Source organism: Phyllobates terribilis, unplaced genomic scaffold, assembly GCF_046119375.1.
Source record: "Phyllobates terribilis strain yellow unplaced genomic scaffold, ASM4611937v1 Scaffold_11__3_contigs__length_659146591, whole genome shotgun sequence".
NCBI lineage: Eukaryota > Metazoa > Chordata > Amphibia > Anura > Dendrobatidae > Phyllobates > Phyllobates terribilis.
In genome coordinates, this window is record NW_027362771.1 from 98,244,179 (window position 1) to 98,269,081 (window position 24,903).

Genomic DNA, 24,903 nt, shown 5'->3' on the forward strand with positions numbered 1-24,903 from the left:
CTTCTTTAAGCTGACTTATTTTTAGCAAATTAAATTACTTTTATGTATAGTACATGCTAGACAATTTTGAATAACATTGAGCATGACCACTACATTATAAATACTAGGAAGATGGAAACAACAGTCACAAACACTACAGAGCTAGTTAAATATATTTCACAATGCACCATTAAATCAGCTACACATTGCTTTACCATATACAACATAGACAAGACAGTTTAACATTACTTATGAGTGTGCTTTGTTTCCAGACTGAAGAAAATGCAGAACCTTAGAGTGATGTAAAGCTGTTGAGCCAATGTCATGTACAGACACAAAACAACTGCTGAAATGTCAGAGTTCTCATGTGGTATTGTTAGAGAAGTTGATATATAGCCTTGAGTAACTTTCACGCAGAAGACTGATAGGAACGCAGGGCAGAAATTATCACCCCCAACACATACTTAAGTCATGCTATCATTATTCAAAAGTGAAGGTAAAGACAAAAAAGCTATGATAAATAGAAACCAAATTGTCAATAGCTATTACAGAAATTCCAACTCTATATGAGTCAAGATTGGAAACAGATGCAGTTTTGCTTTATATCATAATATCCAAATATAATACAATAATCTACTGTCTCTAAGCTAAATTTTTCAAAACTGAACATCTTAGTTAAAATTTGATCATCTTAGTTAACATTTTGATCAAAGGGTATAAACCCATTAGCCACATGACAGTGAATCTCTATAGTTAGTTCCTGCTCTATGGTGTTGGTGTTAGGTGGAAGCAATTGTTGCGGTGATGTTGTGCTTTTTTGGCTGGTGTGTGTCACGGGTGTATCAGAGGTGACAGACAGTCGCCCTGCAGTTGGTTGCAGGAGATCTCTACGTCTAGCATTACAGATATCTTCTTAGATGAGAGGCTGTCTCTAGGACCTAGCGGCTACCTCCCTCTAGTAATTAGCTCTCTGGCCTGGATGTATATATACCTGGATTGTCTGATAGGGAGGTGCCGGCTATATTCATTTCTACTTGCGAAGGCTTAGCAAGAGCAGTACTTCGTCCTCTCTGGAGCTTGAGGCCGAGTGTGCATTTGTCTGGAGTCATCTAAAGCTAAGCTTTCTCTCCCTGTTTGTCTATCCTTGTTGTCTATAGGGTTTAGTGGAGATCAACTAGTGCTCATCTCCTCCCATCCCTAGCCTTAGCCATACGCCAGGGAAAGACAGAGCGAGGCACGCATGTGGCGATTGCTGAAGAGGCAATATAGGGACGGTAGTTGAGACAGGGTGACACTAGACCAGACTAGGAGGTCTCCACTTCCCCCTTTCCTTAGTGTCTGGGCTCCCTTTCCCTCTTCCCTCTGTGTTGCACTAAATCTTTCCCACACCTGGTGTCACAGCGTGACCCAGAACCCTGCGGGTTATGTCATGCTGCTTGGCACCTGGGTTGCACACCCTAATACAGTTTCGCATGGGCAATAGTCACTTTGCAGTGCCACACCTAGCAGAGCAGGGACCCAATACAGAGGTTTGCCATGACATGGCAGTGGGTTTACATTGTTTGATCAAAATATTAAATAAGAATCTCAAGTTCAAATTTGGAAAATTTTGCCTAGCCACAGCAGATAAATGCATATTTAGATGTGTAGTCCATGTCTTTTCTCTTCAGTTATCGTATAGTTTTTCTTTATGCTTTTTATCATTTTATATAGTTAATTTAGTTATTTTTCATAACTACGTACAATACATAACAGTCCTATAATTCTAACACAGGTTCATTGTTAAGGAAGCTAAATACTTAGATAGCTGGAGCACAGCCAGTCCGTCCATTAGGGTCTATACAGTCTCTGTTTCAAGGACATCTAAATTCGAGCCTAAGGTGCACATACAAATTACATAGCTGTTGGCCAAATACTTGTTTTACAAACAGTAATTACTTCTGACTAGTGTTGAGCATTCCGATACTGTAATATCGGGTATCGGCCGATATTCGCGGTATCGGAATTCCGATACTTAATTCCGATACTTTTACAATATCGAATACCGGAATCGGAAGTTCCCATAATGCCTGCGCTCTGCAGTGTCTGTGAAGGATGACAAGTTGGATGGCAGCGCTCCGCTGAGATCCAGCCTGTCATCAGAATGCCATCCCAGCGGGGGAGAATTCTCCTGATTGTTTAAAAGCCGGCGCGCGGTAAAAAGCCGCCGGCTTTTAAACAATCACACAGCCCCATACTGCTTCCCCGCAGCCTCCCACCCCGATCCTCCGCTCTCCCCATCCTGATCGTAAGTTAGGACCGGGCGGGGAGCGCAGCACCAAGGAGCGGGGAGCGAAGGACCCGGGCGGGGAAGCCGGCAGTGAAAAGACTTCACCGCCGACTTTCCCGTTCTGTGCTGCGCTTTCCCGCCGGTTATTTCAAATGAACAGCTGAGGTATCAGGTGATGCCGATCAGCTGTTCATTTGAAGTCGCCGCGGTGCCCTCTGAGGGTTCATGTGAGTTCATGCTTCACTGCATGAACTCACATGAACTTTCCCACGGCCGCACAGGTCAGCCTCACCTCCCAGACCATCAGACCGGTCATGATTAGTGTGTGTGCGGGTGTGTGTGCGATGTGTGCGGGTGTGTGTGCGGGTGTGTGTGCGGAGTGTGTGTGCGAGGTGTGTGTGCGGGGTTTGTGTGCGATGTTTGTGTGCGGGTGTGTGTGCGATGTGTGCGGGTGTGTGTGCGGGTGTGTGTGCGGAGTGTGTGTGCGGGGTGTGTGTGCGGGGTGTGTGTGCGGGGTGTGTGTGCGGGGTTTGTGTGCGGGGTGTGTGTGCGGGGTGTGTGTGCGGGGTGTGTGTGCGGGGTGTGTGTGCAGGGTTTGTGTGCGATGTTTGTGTGCGGGGTGTGTGTACGGGGTGTGTGTACGGGGTATGTGTACGGGGTGTCTGTGCGATGTTTGTGCGGGGTGTGTGTGCGGGGTGTGTGTGCGGGGTGTGTGTGCGGGGTGTGTGTGCGGGTGTGTGTGTGCGGGTGTGTGTGTGCGGGGTGCGGGTGTGTGTGCGCGGGGTGTGTGTGCGATGTTTGTGCGGGGTGTGTGTGCGGGGTGTGTGTGCGATGTTTGTGCGGGGTGTGTGTGCGATGTTTGTGCGGGGTGTGTGTGCGGGGTGTGTGTGCGGGGTGTGTGTGCGATGTTTGTGCGGGGTGTGTGTGCGTGTGCGGGGTGTGTGTGCGGGGTGTGTGTGCGGGGTGTGTGTGCGGGGTGTGTGTGCGATGTCTGGGGGGTGTGTGCGTGCAGGCAGACATAGGCCGATGTGACACTACTACTCCCATCGGCCTATGTCTGTCCCCCGTCCACTCCTGCCAGCAGGATCAGCTCGATGGGAGCAGTAGTTCCCATCAGCCTGATCCTGCTATTTAAATTGCCCTACTGTTTCCCCAATAAATGTTAAATACATGTCATTGGTGGCCAGTGTTTACCTAAAATAAATTAGTTCATACATTACCTGTCCCCGCCGATCGCCACCTAAAATAAAGTAAAAAATAAAAAACTACACCTATACTCACCTAGACACCTAATTCCCCGAAGCCATCGATCTCCTGTAATAAAATATAAAATAATAAACCACAACCTTATCCTTACCCCTCCGGAGTAGTCCACGAGTGTCCCACGAAGATCTCCAGTTCTTTATTGTTCTAAATTAAACCATACTTACCATCACGCCCATTTCAGCTGAAGCCAACGATCTCCTGCAATAAAAGTAAAATAATAAAGCAACCTCATCCTTACCTTTCCATGGCTCCCACGACAGCTTCAGCTCTGCTACATCGAGATGACAGGCTGGACCGCAGCAGAACGCTGCCATCCAGCCTGTCATCCCGCAGACACTGAGAAGTGCAGGCATACTTCCACTCCTCAGTGTCTGGCTGTGAGGGCATAAAGATGAGCCGAGGTCATGTCCAATGAACTCAGCTCACCTCATGCACGTCACTGACAGCGTGGGAAAATTCTCCTGCACTCAGCACTTCAGCGTGAGAATTTTCCCACGCTGTCAGTGACGTTCATGAGGTGAGCTGAGTTCATTGGACATGAACTCGGCTCATCTGGATGACGTCACAGAGAGATACTGAGGAGCGCAAGTAAGCCTGCGCTTCTCAGTGTCTGCGGGATGACAGGCTGGATGGCAGTGTTCTGCTGCGGTCCAGCCTGTCATCTCGATGTAGCAGAGCTGGAGCCGTCGTGGGAGCCATGGAAAGGTAAGGATGATGTTGCTTTATTATTTTACTTTTATTGCAGGAGATCGTTGGCTTCAGCTGGAATGGGCGTGATGGTAAGTATGGTTTAATTTAGAACAATAAAGAATTGTGTGTTTATTTCAATTAAAGGACTTTATTCTGGGTGTTTGTGTTTTTCTTTAACTTTGACTATGGGGTTAGTAATGGGAGTGTCTTATAGACGCCTCTCCATTACTAACCTGGGCTTGATGTCAGCTGGCATTATAAGCTGACATCAACCCCAGTCCTATTACCCCACTGCCACCGCTACAGGGCAGTGGGAAGAGCGAGGCTAAGTGCCAGAATTGGCGCATCCTATGGATGCGCCATTTCTGGGGCGGCTGACGGCTGGTGTTTCTAGCCTGGGAGGGGGCCAATATTCATGGCACCCTTCCTGGGCTATTAAAATCAGCCCCCAGCTGTCTGCCTAGCCTTTGCTAGCTATTAAATTAGGGGGGACCCCACGTTATTTTTTTTGGGGGGTTCCCCCATTTTAATAGCTAGTAAAGGCTAGGTATTCAGCTGGGGGCTGATATTAGTTGCCTGGGAAGCTCCGTGGGTATTACCCCCTTCCCAGGCTTCAAACATCTGCCCCAGCCGTCTGCTTAACCTCCGCTAGAGCCTAAAATTAAGGGGAACCCCACGCCAATTTTTTTTTAAATAAATCCTTTATTTTAACACTAAATGACAAGTACAGTAATCAACACTGTCACTGTACTTCATATATATGTGACTGACATGTTTCTATCTATCTAATCTATGTGTGATTCGCTATTCTTTCTATTCTAAATTGTCGGGTACAGATGCTGAATTGCCGGCCGGCTTTCTTAAAGAGACGGTGCACGAAAACACTAATATTTTTTTAAATAAATCCTTTACACTAAATGACAAGTACAGTAAGCAACACTGTCACAGTACTTCATATATATGTGACTGACATGTTTCTATCTATCTAATCTATGTGTGAAGCTCTATTCTGTCTGTTATAAATTGTCGGGTACCGCTGCTGAATTGCCGGCCGGCTTTTTTAAAGAGACGGTGCATGAAAACACTAATATTTTTTAAAATAAATCCTTTACACTAAATGACAAGTACAGTAAGCAACACTGTCCCTGTACTTCATATATATGTGACTGACATGGTTCTATCTACCTAATCTATGTGTGAAGCTCTATTCTTTCTGTTGTAAATTGTCGGGTACCGGTGAATGCCGCTGATGAATTGCCGGCTTTTCATGTCATTCTACATTATTCTTAGTTGTTTTACTTCATGTAGAATTAACCTACAAGGAAAGAAAGGGTTTATTTTCATTCCGATATTTGTGTCCCATTGACTTGCATTGGTTTCCGGTATCGGAATCGGCGATATCCGATACTTTTTGGGTATCGGCCCGATCCAATCCGATACGATATTTCCTGATATCGGAAGGTATCGCTCAACACTACTTCTGACCCCTTTCATGTGTATGTAGTAGCTATATAGATAGATGCATAAGCCGCTGCTAGAGGTGTGGCTCCTACATTTTTAGACTTGGGAGATAAAAAAAAGTTGAAATAGTTTTGAGAGTACCACTGTTATACAGACCATGCCCACGTATAACTGCAAATATTAGGTAATCATATTTAAATAGATTATTAGTAAATAACAACAAAAAAATATTCCTAAGCAACATGTGATGGGTGCCAAAACAGCTTCAAGTAGCTTTTTTTATTTTACCACAAGATGAGCATCAGAAAGATGCCTATTTTGCTGTGCATGCCCAATAAATAAGCCTCTGTACAAATGTTTTATATCTTTTTATATATATATTTTTTTTTTAAATTACTACAGTAATTATGCAAGTAAATTTGTCTGAAATAAATATGCCATAAGTTACAAACCATCCGAAACAGGAGATTATATATATATATATATATATATATATATATATATATATATATACAGTACAGACCAAAAGTTTGGACACACCTTCTCATTTAAAAGATTTTTCTGTATTTTCATGACTATGAAAATTGTACATTCACACTGAAGGCATCAAAACTATGAATTAACACATGTGGACTTATATACTTAACAAAAAAGTGTGAAACAACTGAAAATATGTCTTATATTCTAGGTTCTTCAAAGTAGCCACCTTTTGCTTTGATGACTGTTTTACACACTCTTGGCATTCTCTTGATGAGCTTCAAGAGGTAGTCACCGGAAATGGTCTTCCAACAATCTTGAAGGAGTTCCCAGAGATGCTTAGCACTTGTTGGCCCTTTTGCCTTCACTCTGCAGTCCAGCTCACCCCAAACCATCTCGATATGGTTCAGGTCTGGTGACTGTGGAGGCCAGGTCATCTGGCGTAGCACCCCATCACTCTCCTTCTTGGTCAAATAGCTCTTACACAGCCTGGAGGTGAGTTTGGGGTCATTTTCCTGTTGAAAAATAAATGATGGTCCAACTAAACGCAAACCGGATGGAATAGCATGCCACTGCAAGATGCTGTGGTAGCCATGCTGGTTCAGTATGCCTTCAATTTTGAATACATCCCCTATAGAGTCACCAGCAAAGCACCCCCACACCATCACACCTCCTCCTCCATGCTTCACGGTGGGAACCAGGCATGTAGAGTCCATCCGTTCACCTTTTCTGCGTCTCACAAAGACACGGTGGTTGGAACCAAAGATCTCAAATTTGGACTCATCAGACCAAAGCACAGATTTCCACTGGTCTAATATCCATTCCTTGTGTTCTTTAGCCCAAACAAGTCTCTTCTGCTTGTTGCCTGTCCTTAGCAGTGGTTTCCTAGCAGCTATTTTACCATGAAGGCCGGCTGCACAAAGTCTCCTCTTAACAGTTGTTGTAGAGATGTGTCTGCTGCTAGAACTCTGTGTGGCATTGACCCGGTCTCTAATCTGAGCTGCTGTTAACCTGCGATTTCTAAGGCTGGTGACTCGGATAAACTTATCCTCAGAAGCAGAGGTGACTCTTGGTCTTCCTTTCCTGGGGCGGTCCTCATGTGAGCCAGTTTCTTTGTAGCGCTTGATGGTTTTTGCAACTGCACGTGGGGACACTTTCAAAGTTTCCCAATTTTTCGGACTGACTGACCTTCATTTCTTAAAGTAATGATGGCCACTCGTTTTTCTTTACTTAGCTGCTTTTTTCTTGCCATAATACAAATTCTAACAGTCTATTCAGTAGGACTATCAGCTGTGTATCCGCCAGACTTCTGCACAACACAACTGATGGCCCCAACCCCATTTATAAGGCAAGAAATCCCACTTATTAAACCTGACAGGGCACACCTGTGAAGTGAAAACCATTTCCGGTGACTACCTCTTGAAGCTCATCAAGAGAATGCCAAGAGTGTGCAAAGCAGTCATCAAAGCAACAGGTGGCTACTTTGAAGAACCTAGAATATAAGACATATTTTCAGTTGTTTCACACTTTTTTGTTAAGTATATAATTCCACATGTGTTAATTAATAGTTTTGATGCCTTCAGTGTGAATGTACAATTTTCATAGTCATGAAAATATAGAAAAATCTTTAAATGAGAAGGTGTGTCCAAACTTTTGGTCTGTACTGTATATATATATATATATATATATATATATATATATATATACATACACACACACACTTGTATATATCTGTTAGTGATGAGCGAGTATGTTCTGTTAACCCTTTCGGCGAGCATGCTCGGATGCTCGCCGAGTATCTTCAGCGTGCTCGACCGTTATGTTTTAGTCACTTCGTGCACATGATTTGCGACTATTTGACAGCTTTAATACATGTGATGAATACCTAAGAAACAGGCATTCCTCACATGTATTAAAGCTGTCAAATAGTCGCAAATCATGCACACGGCGTGAATCAAACATAACACCCGAGCACGCTGAAGCTACTCGGAAAACACCTGAGCATGCTCGTAAATCTCAAGTAACGAGCATGCTCGCTCATCACTAATATCTATACAGATATAGATACATAGCCCATTTTTAACTAATGAATCTCCTTGCTACCTTACCTTTTGCATAACACACTGTCACTACCATTAGCAAATCCAAACCATTGTCATATAAAATGAAAAACATCCCACCAGTCAGGGATCCTCATATTAGCCAGAGCAATGAGCCGCTAACACAGAGCAACTTCTATTCTTATATACTTGATGCTGTCACGTATTACAGTTGCATTCATATGATTCATATGACCTTTCATTTGAAATGATTTCAGCTGCTCTTTGGGGTTTCAGTGGGCAGACCATATATTCCAATCATTCTGCTACTATTTTAATATTTTTCTATTTATTGTTACCCTTTTAACTTTCATTAGTGTTGTGTTCTTATATCTTGATGAAAATCTCCCTTCATTCCTTAAAAATCATTTGCTTAATTCTATTCTTTTCAGTCTATGGTCTGCATTTACTGCTGTTGTAAACTAATAAAGCCCCTCTAGATTACTCTTGAACTCATTCTTGGCTGTTAGCATAGAGGATGTCTGCAAAGAACAAGAGCATACTGAACCCACAGAAGTTTTCTTTTCCCATCTTGCCATATGACAGAATATATGGAAATGAATGGATTGTTAGTCCCTGAATGTGACACAATTTATTCAAGGTCATGTTCAGAGCACATTACTCATGATGATATATGCTGTCTCGGCCCAAGGTCAAAGATATTCATGCTGATACTTATCTGCCTTTTGAACCGAGCACAAATATTGTCACAGTGGGGACCTTGGATAGAGGAAGAGAGAAGTAGCTTTAGTAAAACTAAAGTTTATATTATTTTGTTAGTTGTGCAATGCAATAGCCTGCAATATCACTTCAAAGGCTGGACTTTCAATAGAATTAGAAGAAAGCAGGCAGCCTGATAAGTGGATAAAAACATAAAGGCAAACAGAGTGCAAGAAAAAAACCTGGTGTGAATAATATCATATACAGTTGAAACCAGAAGTTTACATACACTATATAAAAAGACACATATGCATGTTTTTCTCAATATCTGACATGAAATCAGAATAAACTTTTCCCATTTTAGGTCAATTAGGATTGCCATAATTTTTAATATTTGCCAAATACCAGAATAATGAGAGAAAATTTTTAAGGCATTTTTATTACTTACTGCAAAGTCAAAAGTTTACATACATTTCATTAGTATTTGATACCATTGCCCTTAAACTGAATGACTTGGGTCAAACCTTTGGGCCTTCCACAAGCTTCTCACAATAGTTTGTCGGAATTTGGGCCCATTCCTCCTGACAAAACTGGTGTAACTGATCCAGGTTTGTAGGTTGCCTCGCTCACACCTGCCTTTTCAGGTTTGCCTATAAATTTTCAATAGGATTGAGATCAAGGCTTTGTGATGGCCACTCCAAAACATTGACTTTGTTATCTTTACGCCACGTTGTTACTATTTTGACAGTATGCTTCTGGTCATTGTCCATTTGGAAGACCCATTTCAGCCCAAGCTTTAACTTCCTGGCTGATGTCTTGAGATGTTGCTTCAGTATTGCCACATAATCTTCTTTTCTCATGATGTCATCTATTTTGTGAAGTGCACCAGTTCCTCCTGCAGCATAACATCCCCACAACATGATGCTGTCACCCCCATGTTTCACCGTTGGGATGGTGTTCTTAGACTTCCAAGCTTCTCCCTTTTTCCTCCAAACGAAAAGAAAGTCATTATGCCCAAAAAGTTCAATTTTAGTTTCATCAGACCTCAGGACATGTCTCCAAAAATTAAGGTCTTTGTTGCTGTGTGCATTTGCAAGCATTAATCTGTTTTTTTTATGTTTATTTTGGAGTAATGGCTTTTTCCTGGCAGAGTGGCCTTTCAGCCCATGTTGATACAGTACTAGTTTCACTATGGATATTGACAAAATCTTACCAGCTTCCACCATCATCTTCACAAGGTATTTTGCTTTTGTCCTTGGGTTGATATGCACATGTTGGACCAAAGCACGTTCATCTCTGGGACACAGAACCCGTCTCCTTCCTGAGCGGTATGATGGCTGGACATTCTCATCTTGTTTGTACTTGCGTATAATTGTTTGTACAGATGAAGGATGAGCCAGACTTGTGGAAGTCCACAATTCTCTTCCTGATATCTTGGCTGATTTCTTTAGACTTTCCCATGATGCTACACAAAGAAGCAGTGTGTTTCAGCAGTACATTAAAATACATCCACAGGTGTGTCTCTAATTAATTCAGATGTTGCCAAAAAAACTATCAGAAGCTTCCAAACACATGACGTCATCATATGGGCAGTCCAGAATTGTTTATAGGCATAGTAATCTTAGTGTATGTCAACTTTTGACTTTGCAGTAAGTAATAAAAATGCCTTAAAACATTTTCTCTCTCTCTCAGTATTCTGGTGTTTGGCAAATATTAAAAAATATGGTAATCCTAATTGACCTAAAACCGGAAAGGTTTATTCTGATTTCATGTCAGATATTGAGAAAAACATGCATATGTGTCTTTTTATATAGTGTATGTAAACTTCTGGTTTCAACTGTATTACAAAAGAAAACAAGGTACATCAGCACAAAATGTAACTATATACAATAAAATATAAAAATAATCTAAATTTCAAAAAGTTAGCAACTTTTGGAAGACACCAGACACTATATAAAAACACTTAAAAGCACAAATAAAGTGTACTAGAATCTAGCCATGTGTTATTCACTTCACCTGTCTGATTCAGTGCCAGGTGCTGCTTCCTTCTCCTGTTACCATCTCTCTCTATTCCTTGGCATGCTGGGTGGCCATGGCAACCTTACATGCACCACGGACCTCATGCCCTCAGGCTTTATAGGCCAGTGCAGATGGCAGATTGATGCCTGAGTATTCAGGTAGTTTGTGTCCACACCTCTTCTGTGGAAACCTAGCCTGCACTATCTCTGCAAGGGTGCCTCCTCAAATACTCAGCTCTGCTCTACTATACCACTGGGCTCTGCTGCATTGCTCAAGAGAGACTCTTGTAATACCTTCCTCTGGATAAACATGTTAGGCTATGGGTTGAAGTAGATGGACTTATCGTCTTCCTTCAACCTTAAAAACTATGTTACTATGTTATCTTAAATTTGCTGATGACACAAAGCTAGGAGGGATAGCTAATACTAGAGAAGAGAGAGAGGATTCAAAAAGATCTAAACAAACTGGAACTGTGGGCAGCAACTAACAGAATGGTTTTTAATAAGGAGAAATGCAAAGTCCTACATCTGGGCAAGAAAAATGAAAAAAGCAGATAAATAATAAGAGGAATAGGGCTAAGTGACAGTGGGTGATCAATGGGTGGAACAGGCTGCAACGACAGGTGGTGAGTTCTCCTTCAATGGAAGTCGTCACACAGAGGCTGGACAGACATCTGTCTGAGATGGTTTAGTGAATCCTGCATTGAGCAGGGGGTTGGACACAATGACCCAGGAGGTCTCTTCCAACTCTAGCATTCTATGATCTATCTAGCTATGCTTCTTAGCTGGGTACTGCTTAAATTTCCACACATGTGCCCTGACATACCCATCTCTGCTCCGCCATTAACCCCTTCTACATTGCCACAAATGTACTGGTAGCGTCACTGCTGTGTCACTGTGCTCTGCTACATTATCTCAAGTGACTCTCCTGACATACCTAGATCTGCTACATCACAGTGCATTGCCACAACACTCAACTGTGCTCTACTTTTACTGTGAGTCTCCTGGCCTACTAAGCCCTGCTACAACCTGCAACCTCCATTGCTCAAACTGGTTTACCTCACTGCAGCAACATCATCTGAACTGTTTTGTGACTGCTTATTAAGAACAAGTGCTTTGAAGATCCACTTTACCAAGTGAGGCAGAACACCATAAATTATATTTAAGCTACATGGTTAAATACATAATAATAGAGGAATACTTGTGAAATATAATAAAATAAGTACATATATTGTTCTGTCTATAGAAGATATATGCTGCCGATAACTATAATATTCTTTTAATATTCTTTGATTAATATGATCATCATGTACACCTAGAATTGAGGTTGGCCTGTCTAAACAGGCCATTAAACGACGGTCGATTGGCTATTGTTTAATGACTGCAGTTCATGTAAATGCTCCTTAACTGGAGGCATGGACAACTATGAATTGGTAAATCCTATACATGTATTGTACAGCAATATATCTCAATAGACTATAAACACTGAGAAATAAATCAAATAAAATCAACATTAAAATCAGTTCAAGCTAAATACATCAAAATTCCATAAGGAAACCACTTAATCTACCAGTATGTTTTTAGTAAGTGGGAGGAAACTGGAGTGTCAGAAGGAAACCCACATAAACATAGGAAAAACATACATATACAGTTATATGAAAAAGTTTGGGCACCACTATTAATCTTAGGCTTAATGTTTTATAAAAATTGGTGTTTTTGCAACAGCTATTTCAGTTTGATATATGTAATAACTGTTGGACACAGTAATGTTTCTGCCTTGAAATGAGGTTTATTGTACTAACAGAAAATGTGCAATCTGCATTCAAACAAAATTTGACAGGTGCATAAGTATGGGCACCCTTATCATTTTCTTGTTTTAAATACGCCTACCTACTTTTTACTGACTTACTAAAGCACTTTTTTTGGTTTTGTCACCTCATTGAGCTTTGAACTTCAGAGCCAGGTGTATGCAATCATGAGAAAAGCTACTTAAAGTGGCCACTTGCAAGTTGTTCTCCTGTTTGAATCTCCTCTGAAGAGTGGTATCATGGGCTCCTCAAAACAACTGTCAAATGACCTGAAAACAAAGATTATTCAACATAGTTGTTCAGGGGAAGGATACAAAAAGCTGTCTCAGAGATTTAACCTGTCAGTTTCCACTGTGAGGAACATAGTAAGGAAATGGAAGAACACAGGGACAGTTCTTATTAAGGCCAGAAGTGGCAGGCCAAGAAAAACATCAGAAAGGCAGAGAAGAAGAATGGTGAGATCAATCAAGGACAATCCTCAGACCACCCCCAGAGAGCTGCAGCATCAACTTGCTGCAGATGGTGTCACTGTGCATCGGTCAACTATACAACGCACTTTGCACAAGGAGAAGCTGTATGGGAGAGTGATGCGAAAGAAGCCGTTTCTGCAAGCACGCCACAAACAGAGTCGGCTGAGGTATGCAAAAGCACATTTGGAGAAGCCAATTTCTTTTTGGAAGAAGGTCCTGTGGACTGATGAAACCAAGATTGAGTTGTTTGGTCATACAAAATGGCGTTATGCATGGCGGCAAAAAAACACAGCATTCCAAGAAAAACACATGCTACCCACAGTAAAATTTGGTGGAGGTTCCATCATGCTTTGGGGCTGTGTGGCCAATGCCGGCACCGGGAATCTTGTTAAAGTTGAGGGACGGATGGATTCCACTCAGTATCAGCAGATTCTTGACAATAAAGTTCAAGAATCAGTGACAGAGTTGAAGTTACGCAGGGGATGGATCTTTCAGCAAGACAATGATCCAAAACACCGCTCCAAATCTACTCAGGCATTCATGCAGAGGAACAATTACAATGTTCTGGAATGGCCATCCCAGTCCCCAGACCTGAATATCATTGACCATCTGTGGGATCATTTGAAGAGGGCTGTCCATGCTCAGCGACCATCAAACTTAACTGAACTGGAATTGTTTTGTAAAGAGGAATGGTCAAAAATACCTTCATCCAGGATCCAGGAAATCATTAAAAGCTACAGGAAGCGACTAGAGGCTGTTATTTTTGCAATAGGAGGATCTTCTAAATATTAATGTCACTTTTCTGGTGAGGTGCCCATACTTATGCACCTGTCAAATTTTGTTTGACTGCAGATTGCACATTTTCTGTTAGTACAATAAACCTCATTTCAAGGCAGAAACATTACTGTGTCCAACAGTTATTACATATATCAAACTGAAACAGCTGTTGCAAAAACACCAATTTTTATAAAACATTAAGCTTAAGATTAAAAGGGGTGCCCAAACTTTTTCATATAACTGTACATCTCTTTTACCTATGACAAACCATCCATGATATGGAATATGTTATTTCTTTGCACAGCCTCTCACATGGTTTCCAAGATAATAATAATAATAATAATAATAATAATAATAATACAATAATTCAATAACAACTAAGAAAAATGTCAAAGTTTGATTAGAGCCAATCACTTATTGAGCCAGGCCAAAAAAATAATAATCATTAATTAGAATCATTACATCTGTGGCCAGTTGCTTGTTGGTCATAATAGAGCCGCATTATTAGAGCCCAAATTAAGTAGCTAATTCATTAAACATTTTATGCCAGAAAACGAGTTAAAAAGTTGCACATTTTTCAACACATAGTTGCGCAAAAATGTTGCAACTTTTGACGTTTTTATGGCAGCTCGAACAATATTTTTGAAAAGTGTGTGGAGCACAGTGGAAGGGGGCGTGGATAATATGGCCTCACATATTCACTATAATTTATACCCTAAATGTATACCAAGCCCTGGTATTGCTTTTGTAGTATGAACCCTAAAATTCTATCCCTAATTTAAGATTTTAAATCCATAACATGCTGCAATTGCAAAGAAGAGATATGAAAAGTGAACATAAGCACATTGGCTCAGTGGTTAGCACTGCAGCCTTGCAGTACTGGGGTCCTAGGTTCAATGCCCACCAAGGACAACATCTGCAAGGAGTTTGTATGTTCTCCCAGTGTTTGCCTGGGTTTCCTCCCACACTCCAAAGATATACTAATAATGTCTGTGAAGTGCTGTAAAATTAATGGTGCTATTCTTTTGCTTTCCCCATGACTCACAATCCAGAAACATCAGTGGCTGGATGAAAGATGCAAGAGTCTGTCTGGATCCCAGAAACTCACTCAACTTTTATGCACACACACTGATTACAAGCAAACAGGTCATAGGTGAGGATGTTACCTTTACTAGCCATTCAAACCCATTGAGTTAAATTCTGTGCATGTTATCAGGCCAAAATCACGAGGGTACGTGAACTTTTGATCAGGGTCATTTGGATGTTTTTGGTTGTCATTAAGATTTAAAAAGAGAAAACACAGTAGTTTGACAATAAATGGCTTCACCCAACCAATAACCATGAGTGGAGAAAAAGTTTTTTTGTTATCATTCATATTCTCTGAAACAAGGCCAAGAAAGAAAAAATTCTGCCGGGGTATGTAAACTTTTGAGCTCAACTGTATTTGTAATTTTATGTAAAGAAAGAAAATAATAAAAAAGAAAAACATATTGCCCCGTCCGAAACGACCTGCCCCATAAAACTGTCACACTGGTTAACCCCTTCAGAGAACTCCGTGTAAATATAGAAATAAAAAAGATGGCAAAAAACAATGCTTTTTCATCATACCGCCAAACAAAAAGTGAAATAAAACGCGATCAAAAAAACGAATGTAAATAAAAATGGTATCACTGAAAACTTTATCTAGTCCCACAGAAAACAAGCCACCATGCAGCTCAATCAGTGGAAAAATACCAAAGTTATTGCTCTCAGAATACCGAAATGCAAAATTAATATTTTTTTCTATAAAATAGTTTTTATTGTGTAAAAGCGGCAATACATAGAGGAATGCTAGAAATGTGGTATTGCTGTAATCGTACTGACCCAAAGGATAAAAAAAAAAAAAAACAATTCCTGAATTGCTGGGTTTTGTTCATTCTGCCTCCCAAAAATCAGAATAGAAAGTGATCAAGAAATGTCATATGCCCGAAAATGGTATCAATAAAAACATCAAGTTGTCCGGCAAAAAACAAGCCCTCACATGACTCTGTCGGCCGAAATATGGAAAAATTATAGCTCTCACAACATGGCGATAGAAAAACTAGTTTTTGCAAAAAAAGTCGTCTTTTAGTGTGTGATAGCTGCCAAACATGAAAAAACTTAATCTGGTATCGCTGTAATCACACAGACCCGAAGAATAAAGTTGTCTAATCACTTATACCACACGAGGAAAGGCGTAAAAAATAAATAAAACCAATTCTTGATCTATTGTTGATATGTTCATTCTGCCTCCCAAAGATCGCAGTAAGGCTCAGCACACATTTATCCTGCACCCTCTGTTGAGCGCTTATACTTTGGTTTCCATGTAAATCTCTGAAATACATGATTCAGACTGACCCCCCCGGCAGAAAATTCCCTATAATGAGGCATATGGACGCACTGTGGACGCTGTCTGGCCTGTGATCCGGCGGTGTTTGTCTTTTTAGGCGTGCATAAAAGTGCCGTCGGTGACAGTTTTGTGCACTTCTGAAAAGAAGAACACTGCTGAACAGAGGCCAGAAAGAGTCCAGAGTAACTCTGCTGCTTCATTATAGTGAATGGATTCCTCAGGGAATTCATCTGAATCAGGTCATTTGGAGATTTAGATGGAAACCCCTATCTAAGTGCTGAGTGTAGAGCGTAGGATAAATGTGATCCCAAATGTTTATAAAATGTTCCCAAAAAAGCTTCAACTCAATCCAAAAAAATATTCCCCACTCAGGTCCGTCATCTGTTAATGAAAATATCAGGGGCTTCCACGTTACTGGTAGTACAAAGACTCTGGAAAAGCGCTATGGCTCTTCGCCCCCCAAAAGAATCCAATGAATTCTGCACTCCCAAATCCAAATGTCCCCCTCTCCAGTGTACCTAAACCATATTTAGCGTTCACATGTTTGGCATGTCTGTAGTGATGAGAGCCCGCCTAATTTACGGGTGCTTGTCTCCAGAAGCATGAGCTGTGCACTACAACGTACTGGTCACTACAGCATACTGGGCACTACACCATACTGGGCACTACAGCGTACTGGGCACTACAACATACTGGGCACTGCAACATACTGGGCACTATAACATACTGGTCACTACAACAGCAGTTTGCAATTTTCACTTATCAAGATCTATTGCTGCTTGTTTCTGGAAAACCCATGGAGTCAAAATCATCACTACACCTGTAGATAAATTCCCAAAGGGGTATAATTTCCAAAATGAGGTCACTTGTGGGGGGATTCTGCTCTTCTAGCACTTAGGGGCTCTGTATATGGAGTCTGCAAACTATTCTAGGAAAATCTGAGCTCCAGGAGGCATATAGCGGTCCATCCCTCCCGAGTCTCGCTGTGTGGCTAAGCAGTAATGTACAGCCTCATATGGGGTACTGCCACTTTAGCAGAAATTGTGGGACAAATTTTGGTGCCATTTTCACCCACTTTCTTTTGTGAAAATGTAAACTCTGGGGCTAAAACTAAATTTTGGTGGTAAAAATGTAATTATATTTTCCTCACTGCCCAATGGTATAAAATTCTGTGACACACTCGTAGTGTCAATATGATCATTGCACCTCTAGATGAATTCATTGAGAGGTGTAGTTTGTAAAATGGGGTCACTTATGGGGGGTTCTGCTGTTTTGGCACCTCAGGGGATCTACCAGTGGGTCATGGCACCCACAAGCCATAACAGTAAAATCTGCACTAAAATATGAGGCTCCTTCCCTTCTGAGCTTTGCACTGTGCCTGAAAAGTATTTCCCGATTACAAGTAGGGTATTGGTGCACTCAGCCACTCAGCATAAAAATGGACCTCAGTTTGTTTAAAAATTTTTCCTATTAGCCGTTAGAAAAATTAAAAACAAAAGCAGCATTTTTGTGGTAAAAATGTAATTTATTCTGACTTCACCACCCAATGGTATAAAATTCTGAGGCACATGTGGTGTCAATATGATCACTGCAACCCTAGGTGAATTCATTGGGAGGTGTAGTTTATAAAATGAGGTCACATATGGTGGGTTTCTGTTGTGCTGGCACCTCAGGGGCCCTGCCAATGTGACATGGCCCCCTCAAACCATTTTTGAGGTCCATTTTCTCCTGCTATCCTTGTGAAAATGAAAACATTTGTGGCTAAAACAAAATTTTTGTGGGAAAAATATATATTTTTTTCATTTTCACAGATCAAAGTTGTAAAATTCTGTGAAGACCAAGGAAGACATCAAAGCATCAAGACTGGAAACTTAAAGCAATATGTCTCCAAAACAGGAAATTCACAACAAAACAAATGAACAACGAATGGGAGGAAACTGGAGTCAATGTCTGTGACCGAACTGTAAGAAACCGCCTAAAGGAAATGGGATTTACATACAGAAAAGCTAAACATAAGCCATTAACACCTAAACAGAAAAAAACAAGGTTACCATGAGCTAAGGAAAAGCAATCGTGGTTTGTGGATGACTAGATGAAAGTCATATTCAGTGATGAATCGCAAATCTGCATTGGGCAAGGTGATGATGCTGGAACTTTTGTTTGGTGCCATTCCAATGAGATTTATAAAGATGACTGCATGAAGAGAACATGCAAATTTCCACAGTCATTGATGATATGGGGCTGCATGTCAGGTAAAGGCACTGGGGAGATGGCTGTCATTACATCTTCAATAAATGCCCAGGTTTACATTGATATTTTGGACAGTTTTCTTATCCCATCAATTGAAAGGATGTTTGGGGATGATGACATAATTTTTCAAGATGATGATGCATCCTGCCATAGAGCAAAAACTGTGAAAACATTCCTTGAAAGAAGACACATAAGGTCAATGTCATGGCCTGCAAATAGTCCAGATCTCAATCCAATTGAAAATCCTTGGTGGAAGTTGAAGAAAATGGTCCATGGCAAGGCTCCAACCTGCAAAGCTGATCTGGCAACAGCAATCAGAGAAAGTTGGAGCCAGATTGATGAAGAGTACTGTTTGTCACTCATGCCTCAGAGACTGCAAGCTGTTAGGTGGTGCAACAAAATACTAGTGATGTATTGGAGTGTTCTTTTGTGTGTTTGTTTTTTCATGATTCCAGAATTCTTTCCTCAGAGTTGAGTGATTCCATAATTTTTTCCCTCTGCTTGGTCTGAAAAAATTACCCTTACTGAGTACCACATTTTTAATCTTGATTTCTTTTAGTGTTTCTTAAAGCCCTAAAGTTGCCATTTGAAATGACTTTAGTTTTGTGCCGTGTCTGTGATCTGCTTTTTTTCAACAACATTAAACAACTGAATGAACATCCTCCGAGCCCGGTGATTCCATAATTTTTGCCAGGGGTTGTATAAATAGAACCCGGGAGAACAGCTGAGCCGTGACGGGACAGTCCCGCAGTATATGGGACGGTTGGGAGCTATGCCTATACACAGACACTAGGAACAGTTTAAGGCCATGGCCCCACTCTCAGTGTTTGGTCAGTATTTTTTCTCAGGCGTGGGAGTCAAAACCAGATGAGGAACGATCAGAGAAAAGGTCTAATAGAAACAATTGCACCAATTCTGCATTTATCATCCACTCCTGGTTTTGTCTCCCACTGCTGAGAAAAAATACTGACTGAACACTGACCAAATACTGATAGTGGGGCCGTAGCCTATGACAAAGTGTGATGCTGGGCAAAAGTTAAGGTTGGTGCCCAAAATGCCGATGTGTGGCAGAGTACAACTTTTGTACCAGCATAAACAATCTAATCAACCGATGAACAAGCATTTTGTTTGTTCGATGGATGTTTACACCTGTGACGACCAGTCTGCAGTCCCAGTATTTTTAATGTGTGTGCCACACACACACTGTATGCTTCACATACACACTCCATGCTAAATACACACATTATATGTTACACACACACTTTATGTTTCACACATATTGCATATTATACACACTGTATGTTACAGACACACCATGCCACATAGAAACACATACTATATGCTACCTATACTGTATGGTACACATACAAACTCCATGCTGTAAACACACTTACACACACACACTGTATGTTACACATATACACTCCATTACACACACATTTTATGTTACATACATGCACACACACACTCCATGCAACACACACACTGTAATTTACACACACACTCCATTCTACACACACTACATGCTACACACACACTGTAATTTACACACACTCCATTCTACACACACTACATGCTACACTCACACTGTAATTTACACACACACTCCATTCTACACACACTACATGCTACACTCACACTGTAATTTACACACACACTCCATTATACACACACTACATGCTACACTCACACTGTAATTTACACACACACTCCATTCTACACACACTACATGCTACACTCACACTGTAATTTACACACACACTCCATTCTACACACACTACATGCTACACTCACACTGTAATTTACACACACACTCCATTATACACACACTACATGCTACACTCACACTGTAATTTACACACACACTCCATTCTACACACACTACATGCTACACTCACACTGTAATTTACACACACACTCCATTCTACACACACTACATGCTACACTCACACTGTAATTTACACACACACTCCATTATACACACACTACATGCTACACTCACACTGTAATTTACACACACACTCCATTATACACACACTACATGCTACACTCACACTGTAATTTACACACACACTCCATTCTACACACACTACATGCTACACTCACACTGTAATTTACACACACATTGTCATTTACACACACATTGTCATTTACACACACTCCATGCTACACACACACTCCATTCTATACACACTCCATGCTACACACAAACACTATATATTACACACACACACTGCATGATACACAGAAACATACCGCATGTTATACACACTGAATATTGCATGCACCTACTGCATATCACACTCAAATACTGCATGTCACGCAAACATTGCATGTTTCACATACACTGCATATTACTTGCACAGTGTAAAGGACATACCAGGCTCTCTCCTTCTCTTCAGTTCCTTCATAATTCGCAGGGTGAAGGATCTATTGTCACATGACCGTAGTGTCACCAATGGTTCTTCTACACTTCTAACTTCGCAAACTGCACTGAAAATGCATTGCAGTTTTTGTCTTGTAAAAGCTGGAGGCCCTTTTGAGGTTTGGGGATAGGGGCCTTGAATGATTGCCCAGTTTGACCCCCATAATGTCAGCTCTGACACACAAATAGAGAAATAAATAGGATGTGCTTGGACAATCTGAGAAAACAGGTGCTGACAATTGGAGCAATCATATGGATGAAGGAGAACGTATTTTATAAAAATAAATAAAAACAACGATGAAGGTGCAAAAGCCAAAACGATGAAGGAGCAAAAGCGTTGTTTTTTGGTTTTTTTATATGAAACCCGTTTTCCTTCAGCCATCCAATTACTCCATTCGTCAGCACCTGTTTTCTCAGATTCTACAAACACAGCCTCGTCACTTCTCCTGGAAGTCCTCCATACCCTAATGGCAACAAGCTTTGGAAGATCACAGTTCTGCAGAGCAGAAGAACACCCCAGCTAGGATGTGTAGTTGACTATCCCAGCCACAACCAAGGATGGTTAGTAATATAAGCCCCCTTTAAGTTGAGCGGACCCCCCCCTCCCCCCTCAACTTTGTCTTCCATTTGCCTTTCACACACACACATAGAGAGACCTGTCATTTCAGCTGGATGGGTGGGAGAAAGCAGTGGAAACATGCCTCTTGGACTAGATACCATGTCCCAGCCTTGCTTTTCTCTGAAATTCTGCAGCATTCAGAGTAAAACACAGATGTTAAAAAATGCAGGAATTAGCCTATCATTCATGCTGCAGTGGCTCTAGCTGCAGAAATCAGCCGAAGTCCCTTCAATAGAGGGAGACCTCTTGCTTATAGTTCCTCTTTATTAACAAAGCCTGAATCTTTATACAGAATAGCTCTCTGCTTTAGAGGATGTAACTTCAGCCAATTAAACAGTCGAGAACACCGATATCTATAGATTACAATGGGTGTATTGATAACTATAATGCAAGCATATACAATTATTGTGGAACTTCAAAGAGCATGACCTTCCATGATCAGCTTATCCTTTGTGATCCCCTAGTCTAAAATAAAATGTCATTGCTGACACCAAGTAACCACTTTGAAACAATACATATTAAGATAAAAAAAAGTGTTTAAAATGACACTTAATCATTTGCTGCAATCACAAGATAAAAAGAAAGGAAATTAAATTGTCAGAGCCATGGCTTCCATGCTACAGACCAATGATCCCTAGATCCTCTTTTTCCCAAGGACATCTCCAGAACGCCATCAAGTCCACCTATGCACTCTTTTAGGTGATCATACGTAAGAAAATAGGCAAGTGTTATTTGTAATGTAAGCAAGAAAGGCTGAGTTATTGAAGCCAGTGACCCTTACCTGAAACGCAGTGACACGTAGCAAAGAGTAATAACAATCTCATTTTGGAATCTAGCTCAGGAAAGCGAATTGACTGTGCAATAACGCACTGTGTAATGAGGCAGAACTTAATAACACAGACCACAATTATGCTTTATTAAATCCTCTCCGTGCTCCCAGCACGCACATATGTATACAATATAGATAGATAAATAGAAAAGCATCATGTGAATTATGGATCTTTTCCTTTTAGAGATGTGTAAATTGCATGGAAGATGTGATAGGAACCCACCCCATCTGTATTTGTTCTGTGGTTCTCTAATTGCGTCAGATCCTGGGAGCAGGCCAGAAATTGCCACTAGAGACTAAAACACACACCCTGCAGTCTCTTCCATTTTGGCTTTGGCTGCCATAGAAATGCTGAAGTGTTTGTGTCACAAACCAACAAAGACAGGGAACATTGGGGGGAAAGCTGAGATGCTTTGATGGATGAGAGATGATTAGAACCAGGCAATCTTCAAAGACTGTTACTGCTGCCAGCCAAGGAGATCGACAATAACAAGCCGGGAAGAGTCAGGCAAGGAAAGCATTCGAAGTGAGACAGAGATAGTGATACTATACATGTGGGAAATAAAAGAGGACATTTCGATCGAACCAAAACTACAAGAAAATACCACTGTCATCTGTATTTAAGCCTTTAACCTATTGACGCAATACTACTATTAAAGGGAAAAGCCATAAAAGTGGTATTTTCTGATGTAAAGGAACTTCTTACTACACCTGGAAGAGGTTGTCCAGAATTTAAAACTAACATTTATAAGAGCAGAGAATGTATTAAAAAATATAAGAACTGTTAAATCCTCAGCCACTGCAGCAGTCCCATTCAATCTCTCTTTACGGTGATCACGCCCCATACATCCTCCTGACCACTACAGACAATCACTTGTGTCAGCACCGATGCCTGCTTGTACATCACACGACTGCAGAAACCAATGATTGGCTGCAGTGGACACTTTATCGCTGCAGAAAGGTACGCAGACGCAATTGGGGACCTTGAACACTGAATAAATGGGAGATTTACAAAGTGAGTAACATACATTTTATTACTTTATCAAATTCCTTGCTTTTATACAATTTTTAAAAAAAAAATGAAAAACTTATTTCAGCAAAGTCTTGCATATATTAAATATTTTAAAAACATCTGTTACTCACCCTCCCCAGGTCCAGCACTGGTGCTCTGCCACTGCTCTGCTCATTGTTTTGCGTGGTGATGTCGCAACTAGAGATGAGCGTTGTTCTACTCGAACTGTTCGCCAATCTCAAATTCGAGCTGTTTTGGGCGGTGTTCGAGCCGTTCGGCGAACACGAACGATTTGAGAAAAATTCGGCTGTTCGAGGTTATGTTCGATAACTGTTCGTGCACCAAAATCATAACTGGATTTTTTCTCAGTAATGATGAAAATTAATGTTAATACGCAGTTTGAGTGTACAGCGGGGTGGGGGGAGGGGCAGGGGATGGATCTCTGCAGGAATAATGAAGATCTCCATTTTTTTTTCTCTTTCCCGCATTTACAGTGGGGAGGTGCAATCTGTCAGCCTATCAGCAGCGCACACACAGAGCGAAGTGCTTTTTTTCACACAAGCAAGGGCATGTGTCATTGGCAGTGTATGTCACATGTCCTTGCCCTATAAGACCAAGCCATTTTCCCCGTCGCCACCATTTTCTCACTGCTGCAGCTGCGTGTTAGACGGCACCGCTGTTGCTGTGTGCGCTATACCTTGTTAATTTCAAGCCAATTTTCGCACAAATCTACAGATAGCTTGGGAGTAGGGAATAGTTGTGATTGCAGTCCTTTTAAGGACTAGGTTACAGCATTTCCTATGACTTTTATCAGGCAGGTCTGTGCTCTTAAATAGATAGGTTGTAGGAGTAAAGACTAATTGTAATTGGAGTCCTTTTCAGGACTAGGTTACATCAGTTCCTATCAGTTTTTGCCAGGCAGGTCTGAGCCAGTGCTGTGCAAGTTTTTTTCACAGCATTTGGCTGAATCTAGCAAAGCTAATCCTTTTTGGCCTATTGCAGAGTGTGTTAGTCAGTGGAGTAGCCTATCTGTGTTGCAAGATATACCACCTGTGTATAGAATACCAATTTTTTTACTGCACCTAGTGAAGTAAAATCTTTTGGGCATAGCATCATTCTATTAGTCCATCTATACTGACCTCCATCAGGTTGCAAATTGAATATAATTTTTTTCTGCATCTAGCTCTGAAAAAATATTGGGCTTCTAGCTGTGTGTGGGACTTGTTGTATTAGTCCATCTATACTGACCTCCATCAGGTTGCAACTGAATATATTTTTTTCTGCATCTACCTCTGAAAAAATATTGGGCTTGTAGCTGTGTGTGGGACTTGTTCTATTAATCCATCTATACAGACCTCCATCAGGTTGCAAACTGAATATAATTTTTTTCTGCATCTACCTCTGAAAAAATATTTGGGCTTCTAGC

General features: G+C 41.1%; 1 long non-coding RNA gene across 1 annotated transcript in view; it reads right to left on the bottom strand.

Moving 5' to 3' along the window:
* LOC141165006 (uncharacterized) overlaps positions 1-21,069 on the bottom strand; it is a 78,860-nt gene extending 57,791 nt beyond the window's left edge. The window contains exon 1 of the long non-coding RNA XR_012251026.1: positions 20,973-21,069. This is a non-coding gene — a long non-coding RNA (uncharacterized lncRNA). The remainder of the gene's footprint in view (positions 1-20,972) is intronic.
* Positions 21,070-24,903: the final 3,834 nt, after the last annotated feature.